This window comes from Anastrepha ludens, chromosome 4, assembly GCF_028408465.1.
Source record: "Anastrepha ludens isolate Willacy chromosome 4, idAnaLude1.1, whole genome shotgun sequence".
Classification (NCBI taxonomy): Eukaryota; Metazoa; Arthropoda; class Insecta; order Diptera; family Tephritidae; genus Anastrepha; species Anastrepha ludens.
The window spans coordinates 35165637-35177410 of NC_071500.1; positions in this window are offsets into that span (position 1 = coordinate 35165637).

Below are 11774 nucleotides of genomic sequence, written 5' to 3' on the forward strand. Positions count from 1 at the left end.
ATGCCGCCTATAGAGCCACGCTGCGATCGGGCGCAACGCGAGCCATGTGGGATCGCTACAGAGAGCTGAAAAAGGAAGAGAGACGTATTATCCGACAGAAGAAACGAGAGGCCGAAATACGTGAGTGCGAAGAGCTTGAGATGCTGGCCAACAGGAACAACGCCCGAAAATTCTACCAGAAAATTCGGCGGCTTACAGAAGGTTTTAAGACCGGGGCGTTTTCCTGTAAGAACAAAGACGGCGAACTGGTGACCGACGTACAGAGCAATCTTAAATTATGGAGGGAACACTTCTCGAACCTATTAAACAGTGACAGCTGCGCATGTCACCGAGAAAGTGAAGATCCCGATACCCCAATCGTTGACGACGGAATTGTCGTTCCGCTACCCGATCATGACGAGGTGAGAATAGCGATAACGCGGCTAAAGAACAACAAAGCCGCGGGCGCCGACGGACTGCCGGCTGAGCTATTCAAACATGGCGGCGAGGAGCTGGTAAGGTGCATGCATCAGCTCCTATACAAAATATGGTCGGATGAAAGCATGCCTGCCGATTGGAATTTAAGTGTGCTCTGCCCAATCCATAAGAAGGGCGATCCTGCAATTTGTGCCAATTACCGTGGGATTAGTCTTCTAAATATCGCCTATAAGGTTCTAGCGAGCGTATTGTGTGAAAGGCTGAAGCCCACCGTCAACCAACTGATTGGACCTTATCAGTGTGGCTTCAGACCTGGAAAGTCTACCATCGACCAAATATTCTCAATACGCCAAATCTTGGAAAAGACCCATGAAAGGAGAATCGACACACACCATCTTTTCGTCGACTTCAAAGCTGCATTCGACAGTACGGAAAGGAGTTACCTGTATGCCGCGATGTCTGAATTTGGTATCCCCGCAAAACTAATACGGCTATGTAAGATGACGTTGCTCAACACCAACAGCGCCGTCAGAATTGGGAAGGACCTCTCCGAGCCGTTTGATACCAAACGAGGTTTCAGACAGGGTGACTCCCTGTCGTGTGACTTCTTTAACCTGATGTTGGAGAGCATCGTGCGAGCCGCAGAACTTAATCGCTCAGGCACAATTTTTTATAAGAGCGTACAATTGCTGGCGTATGCCGATGATATTGACATCATCGGCCTTAACAACCGCGCTGTTAGTTCTGCCTTCTCCAAACTGGATAAAGAGGCAAAGCGAATGGGTCTGGTGGTGAACGAGGACAAAACGAAGTACCTCCTGTCTTCAAACAAACAGTCGGCGCACTCGCGTATCGGCACCCACGTCACTGTTGACAGTTATAATTTTGAGGTTGTAAAAGACTTCGTCTATTTAGGAACCAGCATTAACACCGATAACAATGTCAGCCTTGAAATCCAACGTAGAATCTCTCTTGCCAACAAGTGCTACTTTGGACTAAGTAGGCAATTGAGCAGTAAAGTCCTCTCTCGACGAACAAAACTAACACTCTACAAGACTCTCATCATGCCCGTCCTAACGTATGGCGCAGAAGCTTGGACGATGACAACATCCGATGAAGCGACGCTTGGAGTGTTCGAGAGAAAGATTCTGCGTAAGATTTTTGGACCTTTGCACGTTGGCAACAGCGAATATCGCAGACGATGGAACGATGAGCTGTATGAGCTTTACGACGACATAGACATAGCGCAGCGAATAAAGATCCAGCGGCTACGTTGGCTGGGTCATGTCGTCCGAATGGATACAAACGCTCCGGCTTTGAAAGTATTCGATGCGGTACCAGCTGGTGGTAGCAGAGGAAGAGGGCGGCCTCCTCTGCGTTGGAAAGATCAGGTGGAGAAGGACTTGGCTTCACTTGGTGTGTCCAACTGGCGCCGGTTAGCACGAGAAAGAAACGACTGGCGCGCTTTGTTAAACTCGGCCAAAATCGCGTAAGCGGTTATAGCGCCAATTAAGAAGAAGAAGAAGTTTATTTGTTCTTTCTTTTTTTAATTACTATTAACCTTTAAATAGGTCCATTCAATCTACTACATTCAATGGCTTAATAAAAAAAATAAAACACATCAAGGAATATATACGCACCGAAAACCTCATTCTCTATTCTGGCCAATTCCATTAAAAAATTTTTTATTAATTTATTATTAGAGAAGAAGCAAATGTTGTGCCCAAATATCGGGTGTTTTTCTTAGCTGCATGAGAACTTTCGACATCGATAACTATGGTTTGATAGCTGAGAATGGCAATTGCATTGACATTTTTGTTCATTAAGGTTTGGAAAATCATCATGAATCGTTTAACGCCAGAACAACGTTTCTAAATTGTGGAAATTTACTTTGAAAAAAATTTTTCTGTTCAAAAAGCTCATACAGAGAAGTATTGAAGATGCCGCCGAAATGTCGATTCGTCGTCGTTCTCGACTTGTTGGACTTTGGACAAATTTACGTAAGGTTCTTGACTTACGTGCCTAGAAATGCTCGAGCGAGAATTGAAGCCAAATTACTAATTTAGATTTTAGATTTAGATTACTTCGAGGTTTGCACTTTAACCTCAAGGTTTTTTGTGCCCTCTGCGCATCATAGTACATCATAGAGACCCAGTTCCCTTATTAAACTCAGGATGGAGCTAGGTTGGATTGAGCGTATGTGCCTTTCTTCTGGGTACAGTTGTCCGAGATGTCTCTAGCTTCTCCGCGTTGTTACAAGGAGAAGGTGCATTGGAGTCTCCTGAGATTGGACGCAGAAAAGAGAAGAATCAGTGGATATGACCACACAGTCTGCAGTGGTCACTGAGAATGCACAGGAGCATTCTCAGCTTATCCTTGTGGAGAGTTATGCGTTTTTTAACCTTCTTTTGGTTGCACCCTCCCAACAGGGGTTTTTCCCAGCGTAGCCCCATAGTTTGGTGCCAGCTAACTTCCCTTAGCCTCAGCTCTTCACTCCTAGGCTTCACCTTGATGGTGTGTTGTCTTATAGCAAGGAAAGGCTCGGACCCTATTGTTGGTAAGGCCGCAGCCTCTCTCACAAATTCGTCCGCTACCTCGTTTCCTGTTACACCCCTGTGCCGTGGCACCCAAATTAACCGAATGCGATTGTGGGTTTCTAGTAGATTTAATTCATTCAGATTTATTATTCAGATTTATTGGAAAAAGTAGTCGAAAATTATAATAATCGAATGGACCATGTACTTCGTAGCCGTGGCGGGCAAGAAATGCCACGGAATTATCTACGAGATTATAATAATTTAAAAGACTCATTCCAAGAACTCTTTTGTAGTGCTTAAGCTCTTAAAAAACACCCCATATGAACATTCCTAGTGATTGGCTTTAAGTTTTCATAGTGGCCAAAAAGCCAAAGGTTCTTTAATATTATGCCAATGAAAAACGAATGATTTTTATCTACAAATATTTGAATCTAACATAACTAACCGAAAGCTAAACTCTCTAAAGTCTTGTGACCAAAAATAAAAGGCTACAATTCGATAAAATGCAACAGTTGAAAGTTTGTTGTTAAATATTTTAACGATCGAGTTGCACCAGAATTAGGAAACGTAACCCAAATATATTGATATTGAACTAGAACTGCCTAACCCTAACGGATAGCCAATATAACAGAAGAAACAGTTAGTAGAGCTTCTTGACTACACTCCACCCATACAAAATGTGTTCTACAAATCAATAAGTGTTAATGCTACTGCAACAAATACTACATACAAATATTCTTTTATGAAGATAGTAATGATACGGAATGACAGACATTGGCGTTTAATAAGAAAATGTTATTTATATGATAAGAACCCAGTTTAAACCACATACTTCCTTTTACTTATTTTTCTAAAATTATGAGTATAAATAATCACAGTGGCCTAACTGAAGTCAGAAACGGGATGAAGATTTTTTTTAAACATTGTTTTTTTTTTTTTAAAACGGCCCAGCAAATTAAACTATGGTCTTAAAAATATGAGAATTCATTAAATAATACAAAAATTTAATTTAAAATAATGTTTAATTTTTTTTTGCTTTAATATCTCAATCCATTACTTTTGTAGACAGATTACTTTGGCCCTCAGGGTCGTACTTTGAGGGCCGTGCTATGGCAATCTTTCTAAATAGGCAGGATTGGATCGAGGGGAAAATCTGCACCGAAGCTTGCACTTCTGTCTTCCCTGACGGTTCCAAGATGAAATCGGTAGTCGGAACAGGAGTTTTCTCTAAATCAGCCAATTTATCTATCTCCTTTAAACTGCCGAACACTGCTAGTGCTTTTCAAGCTGAAGTCTTTGCGATCCTGCAGGCTTGTAAAATGCTTAGGGAATGCGAGAGCGAGGGAGATATTAACGTTTTCTCCGATAGTCAAGCCGCGATTAAAGCTCTGACGACGCCATGGCGCAGAACGAAATTAGTCAACTCCTGTAAGGAGGAGATCAAATCTCTTGGGTGTGCTGGTAACATTTCTTTGATCTGGGTTCCAGGACATAGGAACATAGAGGGAAATGAAATTGCTGATGAGCTGGTCAGGAAGGGGGTTGAATTGGCCTCAGAGACCTCCTACCCGGTCACTTGTTAAAGGAAAGCGCAGAAAAGATGGAGCTCCATTTCTTCATGTGCTATTTCGAAAACTCTTTGGCCCCAAACCGATATACGAAGGACTCAGAAAGTCCTTTGGACTTCTCGCCATTCAACTTCCAAATTCGTAGCTGTGTTTACCGCTCATTGGACGATCGGCATACACGCGGAAGAGCTAAGTTTACCATTTCACCCCCATTGCTGAAGCTGTGGGGACCTTTCAGAGAAGTAGACTGTTGAGCACTTTCTCTGTAAATGTTCGGGCGTGGCAGCTAAACGATTAAGGTCGCTGGGTGCTCATTTCTTCGATAGCCGGGGGTAGTGTGCCAACCTAAATCCCATAAATCTTCTCCATTATATCAACAGCTCTAGCTGGCAGAAGATAGCCAGCTCATAATGGTATTAACACGGCGCTTCAATGCTACTTGAGGAATGCCAATCTGGGACTTCAACCATTTTCCCACCTACCACCTATAAGTAAAAAACGACCGTAAGAGAGATTTGCGGCGACGATCTCCGCTCGAATCGCCCAGTGACAATAATGACCATAGAAACTATCTAAAGAGCACTGAGTGATAAAATAATTAAATTATGAAAAACAGTAATTAGAAAAAATTGTACATGAAAATTTACATATAAAAAAAATTAATGCCCTTTGAGTGCCGCGAATATCCACCTCGCTAGACAAACTGCGGCGACTGAAGAGCTAGAAAGTTCGTGAGATGCCTGACATGCTAGCGGATTCCGTCCCACCTTTCAAAGGAAAGCAAATATTCTGGACGACAATGAAATGAAGGCGGCTATAGAAAACCAGAATATTTGAAGAATATTTTTTTAGTGGCATATATACAATCCATACATACATATATGAGTATGTATATATAATTGGAGCTATATTTAACATACATGCTAACATTTTTGGGTGCTTGCCCGAACTCTTACTTTTTAGTGGAAGGACGGAATCATATTCATGATGTGAAAAGTGTATTTCACTTAAGGGCAAAATGAAGGGGCGATTGGGAAATAAAGAAATAAATAAAAAAATATGAAATTATACTTGTCATTTACTATCTACCTTTGGCTGCGAACTTATCAGGCACCCCTTGTACATACGTATATACATACATATGAATGTATGTACCTCAGATTTGAGCTTTCGATATGAGCTTGACCAATCTACCTACTCACTGAGGATTATGTGTTTTATGTATTTTGCCGGCACGTACAACATGGATATAAATGTTGCAGTAATTCCTACATTTAAACATACATACTATACATATAAACAAGGTGGCGCAAAAGTAATCATCAATTTTGTTTTTGAATAACTTTTTTACCAAACAAAAAAAATCTCTGCGTGATTTTTTACCTTTACGCGTTCAATTGCTTGTCTGTTTGTTTACTGCAGCTGGCTTGCTTCCCTGTGTTAAAACTTATTGATTTACGACGCCATTTGCAAAAATTGTAAAACTTGCGATAGGTTGATTACGTTGATTAATTTTGCGCCACCTATATATTATGTGATAAATAGCATAATCAAATACATTCATACGCACATACACATGTTGATATCAAGCTGTTTTCGTTTAATCTAATTTAATTTTATAGACTGCCTGGGGTTTATTGCTTGTGGCTATGTGCATTAAAGAGATAAAAAGTGCATAAGGTGGAAAAAGCTAAGAGGCAAAAACTAACTCAAGATTTTTTAGAATTAGTTATATAAAAACAGAATTAATTATATAAACATATAAATATATTTCTTAGATTATAATTATAGTTAATTTAAAATTATTTGAGTGCCACTATTTACGGGGCCGTTGTGGGAAATTCGGAAAAGGCATATTTTCATGTATAGTATTCCTTGTCCTAGGAAGTCGAGAGCAAGAGAAGAGCTCACTTCTGAAAAGCCCTGATGACATAATTTAGTAACTTGTCTGCAAAAACACATGTTTTCAATATTACCCAAGTTTTTTGGGAGATCAATTTAAATTGCAATTAATCGGTTGGCATTCATGAAATTCATCGTCTGAGATTGTTTGTTTGTCTGTTTGCTAACCGATATCCGTTTGACACTTCCTCCTTAATTCCTTATAAATTTGTGTTTGGTGTTTAATAAAAATGCTTTGAACTTTTATACTAAAATTGAAACGATCGCTGTATGTGAATGTAAGCAGTAGCGGTGGGTTTTTATTGGCAAATTTAAGAAGAAAAAATATTTTGGAATTTATGAGAGTTATTTCCTACGGTAAAAATACTGTAAATATGTCAGTCTATTTGATTTTACCTCTGGGTCTTTAATATGAAGCTTGCCATTCTCATCCTTTATGCGGATCAAGACGGGTGGGCGACGGTTTCTAGCCATAAATAATATTAGATTTATAAAAACTTTTTCGAAAATATCGGGTCAAAATCAAAAATGATAGAATACAAGATTCAGCCTTTTCAAGGGTGGAGACGTCGGTAAAGAAAGCAAACAAATGAATGGAAGAGAATAAAAAAGCGAAAGTAAGTGGAAAGCCAAGAGTATTGAATAAATTGTGCACGCATACATTTGCAGGTGCATATATTACATTACACAATTTTTGTTTATTTTTCACACTAACAACACTACATTGCCAAATTTGCGAAAAATGTAGTAGCGAGTTTCGGAAGGCGCCATCTTCTTTATTTTTTACTTCATAGGTTGAAATAGAGTAAAAAAGCAGTGTGCGAGCTAATAACGAAATTTCTCGTTTATCTGAAAGGCCCGTGTACTCATGCTACTATGTATGGAATATGGTATAACATGAATCCGAAAGGTTCAATTTTCAATGCCTCTGCCGCGTAGTTCCGGCTGAATTTGAATAATGGCATAGGTTAGGTTTTGTCTTAGAGGGCATTGGACGATTGCGGACAGATAATCAGAATCTGAATTTGTTCATAATACAGTTTTATTATTCATACGAGCTGCTTAATTGTGTAACTTGCTTTGGTAATTTGACTTCAGGGGCTGAATAATAAACAACAGATTTGGTAGACATCGTCAAAATAATATGATCGTCACATCGATCTGCTCGTAAGAATGAAATAAAGTTAGTAAAAAATAAGAATTGATATTAGCGCTCAGTTGAAAATGACGCTGTTGTAAAAAATGAATGAAGAAGTTAGAAAGATTAAGCTTGCAGTTTTTCTGGCCTTCTGCTGGTGGTGTGAATATTGAGGGGATGAAAGCACAAGATGGTAGAACATGCCGCGCAGCCACCGGGAGGAATAATTGCACGATATTCTGCAGTAATTGGACCGCTAAGATAGCACAATTTAATGTTTTCGGACTCTTTCTGTCTGCTGTCAGAAAGCTATATACATATTTGATCACTCTTTCGGCAAACACATACTAGACTACCGTTATTTTTACGGTTCATCAGAAACAGCAACCAATGTTCAGGCAAAATGTTCAGGTGCCATCCTACCTAATTTTATAAATAAAGATGGGGGAATATATTTATGTATTCTTTTGTTGTTTTTCTTTACAAAATTTTCAATTCTAAAATTATTTTTATGGAATTTGGTTAAAAAATGTTGAAGTAAACTACTCAAAATATTCAAATCAAATTCTAGGGAAAAAGTATACATAATTGTTTTAAGAACTTTTTTTGACATAAATTTTGTAGTTATGAAATGTGTTTATTATATTCACCAAATGTAATGAACGGGTTAATTAAGCATGAGATTTTATGTGTAGTTATAGCTTCATTGCAATGATACTACAGCCTAAAAGTTTGCATTGTATTTAATACATACTTGTATGCATATACATACATAAGTAAATATCCCGCATTCCAGTTTGCACCTACAATGAAGTAGGTTAGATGGCAAGAGTACCCAGGTACACTTCAAGTAGCGTTTACGTGCCGTTTTGATACCATAATATAATATTAGGGTCCTACAATCAAGTACTCTATTGAAAAATTGGCATAATGCTCAATAATATCTTAATACTGCTTGCAAAAACATATGCAGAATTTTCAGATTGTAATTGATGCAAATTATGATGGAGAATTACCCCAAGAGTTTTGCTAGCTGACAAACTGTTAATACATATTAAATTTTGGTTCCCATAAGCGCACAGACTTTGAAATATGAAAATCATGAAATTTTTGAATTGTGATTGATTATCAACCGACTACTACTGACTATTCTATTTATATGTGTTTTTATTCACACAGGGTGGTCCATATAGTGCTTTCTTTTCCTGCTGATTTCGAATCAGACTCGGGAAGCGAAAGTAATTTGCAAGTGCAGCAATCACGGAAATTCAGAACTTATTTGATAGTTTTATTAGATTTTACTGAAGTACTTTGTACTCTCAAAGTTTCAGATCAAAACAATATTTGAAAAATATAAAACACTACTGCTTACATTCGCATCGGTAGACCGAGACATAAAATAGTCATGAAAAGAAACATTAATTACTTAAAAAATATGTAGCTCATTGTAACTTGTAGGTACATACTACTTGAAAAAAAGGACATACTGATTTTATTACGAACACAATTCAATGTAAAAAATGTGTGAAAGTAATACAAAATTGAGAATTTTGCTCGATATGACCACCTTTTGTCTTGACTATGGCCTTGAGATGGTCCAGAAACGAATCGCAAGCTGCCCGAATGTGGCTTGCAGGTAATTTGGCCCACTCGCGGTCAATGGCTTTTTTCCGCGCCTCCAAACTTATGAATCCTTTAGTTCTGACCTTGGACTCCAAAATGGCCCAAAGAGAATAATCCATCGGACTCGCGTCTGGTGAACTTGAGAGCCATTGTGTGGGCTTTGTGAGACGGTGCCGTGTCCTGTTGAAACGTCCATGATCTGCCAACTAAATGTATACTTACTATATCTAATATTTGTATACTTACTATATCTAATATTTCGCATTTAACTTGGCGCCAGGCTCGATGAAAATGATTGGAGAGCGCCCATCTGCGGTTACAGCGGCCCAAGCATTTATCTGTGGCGGGTGCTGCCTCCTGGTGACCAATCGATGACATGAATTCTTGTATGAGTGGTCGGTCCAATAAACCATATTTTTTTGGGAGTTTATAAATTGCTCAGTTTAAAAAATTTTCTCGTCAGAAAACACAATGCTCAGAAATTGACCACTTTCGGCCAAGCGAAACAACTCCTTCGCTCTCTCAAGTCTGACTTGTTGTGGCTTTGGTGTGAGATAAAGAGCCATTTGGATCTTGTAAGGCTTGACTTTGTGATCAAAACGGCTTGGCTTCTCTTGGGGCGGGTTAGAAGAAGAAATACTTTTCGCTAAACTTGGTCAAAATTGCTTAAGTGGTTATCACCCTAATTCAGAAGAAAAAGAAGATCGTTTAAATCAGCAAAAAAATTGTGAAGAACCATATTTTAATTTGTTACACCATTTTCTTTTCTGAAAAGAAAATTTTACCCAACAAGAAATATGCAATACTTCCACAAATTATAAATTCATTAAATATAATGAAATTGAACGAATTACTTTCTTTATCTCATAAAAATTAAAGTTTAGTCCAACTACACATAAAATGTGTGCAAAATGTATGTAGGTATCACGCAAAAAGAGAACATTTTAATTAAAAATTAACTGTTGTTAAGAGTTTTATAAAGGTTCTATGCATTAACCCTTTGCAGACCGAAAGCTCTTACCGTTTCGTTCCAGCAGGACCGAGCTGGATTCGTAAGTGCGTACCATGTGAATTAGTGGGAACATAAAATAAAATTATAAAACTTTTAAGCACGAACGCAGGGAATGATTTATGTAAACATTTTTTTTATTGCTTACAGTTTATAATTAACCATCGTATGATAACGTTTAAAACATTCTCCAGCATGCAATTCCAGTTGTCACTCGTATGTTTCGCATACATAAGAAGTTTCTTTCCTGCCACCTGGAACTTTTCGATTGGAACAATCTGCACAATCCTTATGTTTACGCTGGGAATGTAGTGTAATGATATGCAATTTCCCATTCAGTCGTTGTTTATTGTCGGTAGATGACTGTACTTTACTGCCATTCGGAAGTGCCCCACAAGATCAAGCAAAAGGTTATCTCTAAATTGTTTGTGAGAAATGTTTTTATTGGTGTTCGGAAAAGCTTTGTACAAAACGTAAGCATTAACTATTGACACTTCGAAACCCCAGAAAAACAGTTTCTTCCACCATTTTAGTGTTTTGCGGAGACTGCTTCCTCCGTTGCTGTATACTGGTCAGCTATCATCACTCTCGAATTCAGTATCACCCACTGTTGTACTTTGTTCATTTTGTTGTTTAGCCATATTCTGTACAAAATAAAATTTTCTTGAAAAAATGTAAGTTTTGAAAATGCCTTCTTAGGGTGCGCCCAGAGTGAGCGCTGAAAGCCGAGCCGAGATTTGTGGACCAAAAAAACATTACCTCAGAGTCACTATCAATCTTTCGCAAGAAGTTACTGGCACCTTAATAAAATTAGTCCAGTTTTTGTTTAGTTTCACACCTATCTTGTCCAGAATGTAATCAAATGTTTCAATTTTCATTCGGGTATATTGTTGAAATTTAGTTGGATATTTTCTTAAATCATTATATAATATAAATGACGAAATTCACCAAATTCATTCCTTTTTAGTGTAATTGGATGTTTTCCAAACTCTTTTGTGTTAATAATTGCATTAATCACACTAGGAGAAGCAAAATACTCGTCATCAGATGAATCCATTACCGTGTACAGCAATTTTATAAACACAAATGAACAACAAAATTAAATGACATAATAGCAAAACACATGGAATAAACAGAATTTCAGCGCTGATTCTCGCATTCACTGTGTTATATACAAATTTTCTTCTCGCATGAAAATAAGCGTCAATAAGCTCGGCTCGGCTCCGCTCGGCATCAGCGCTCACTCTGTTCGCACCCTTATGCTACGAGTTCGAACTGTACACTACGCCGGTGTCGGAAAGACTAAAGCGAAGCTGTGAAGTTTAAGATGCATGGCTCATTTGAAATTTTCTGTCCCATAGCTCTTATCTTATAAAGAGTGGTTAAGTTTCAAGGACCGATGTTGAATGTGAACCACACCTAAACGTCAAGTTTTTTTCTGCATTTCATTTGACATTTTTCAATTTCAGACTAACTCAATTTGAACCATGGAAAGATACATAATCGAGCAATGCGTTAAAGTTATTCAGGATTATTACGAAAACGGGCGTTCAAATCAAAATGCATATCGCGCACTTCAT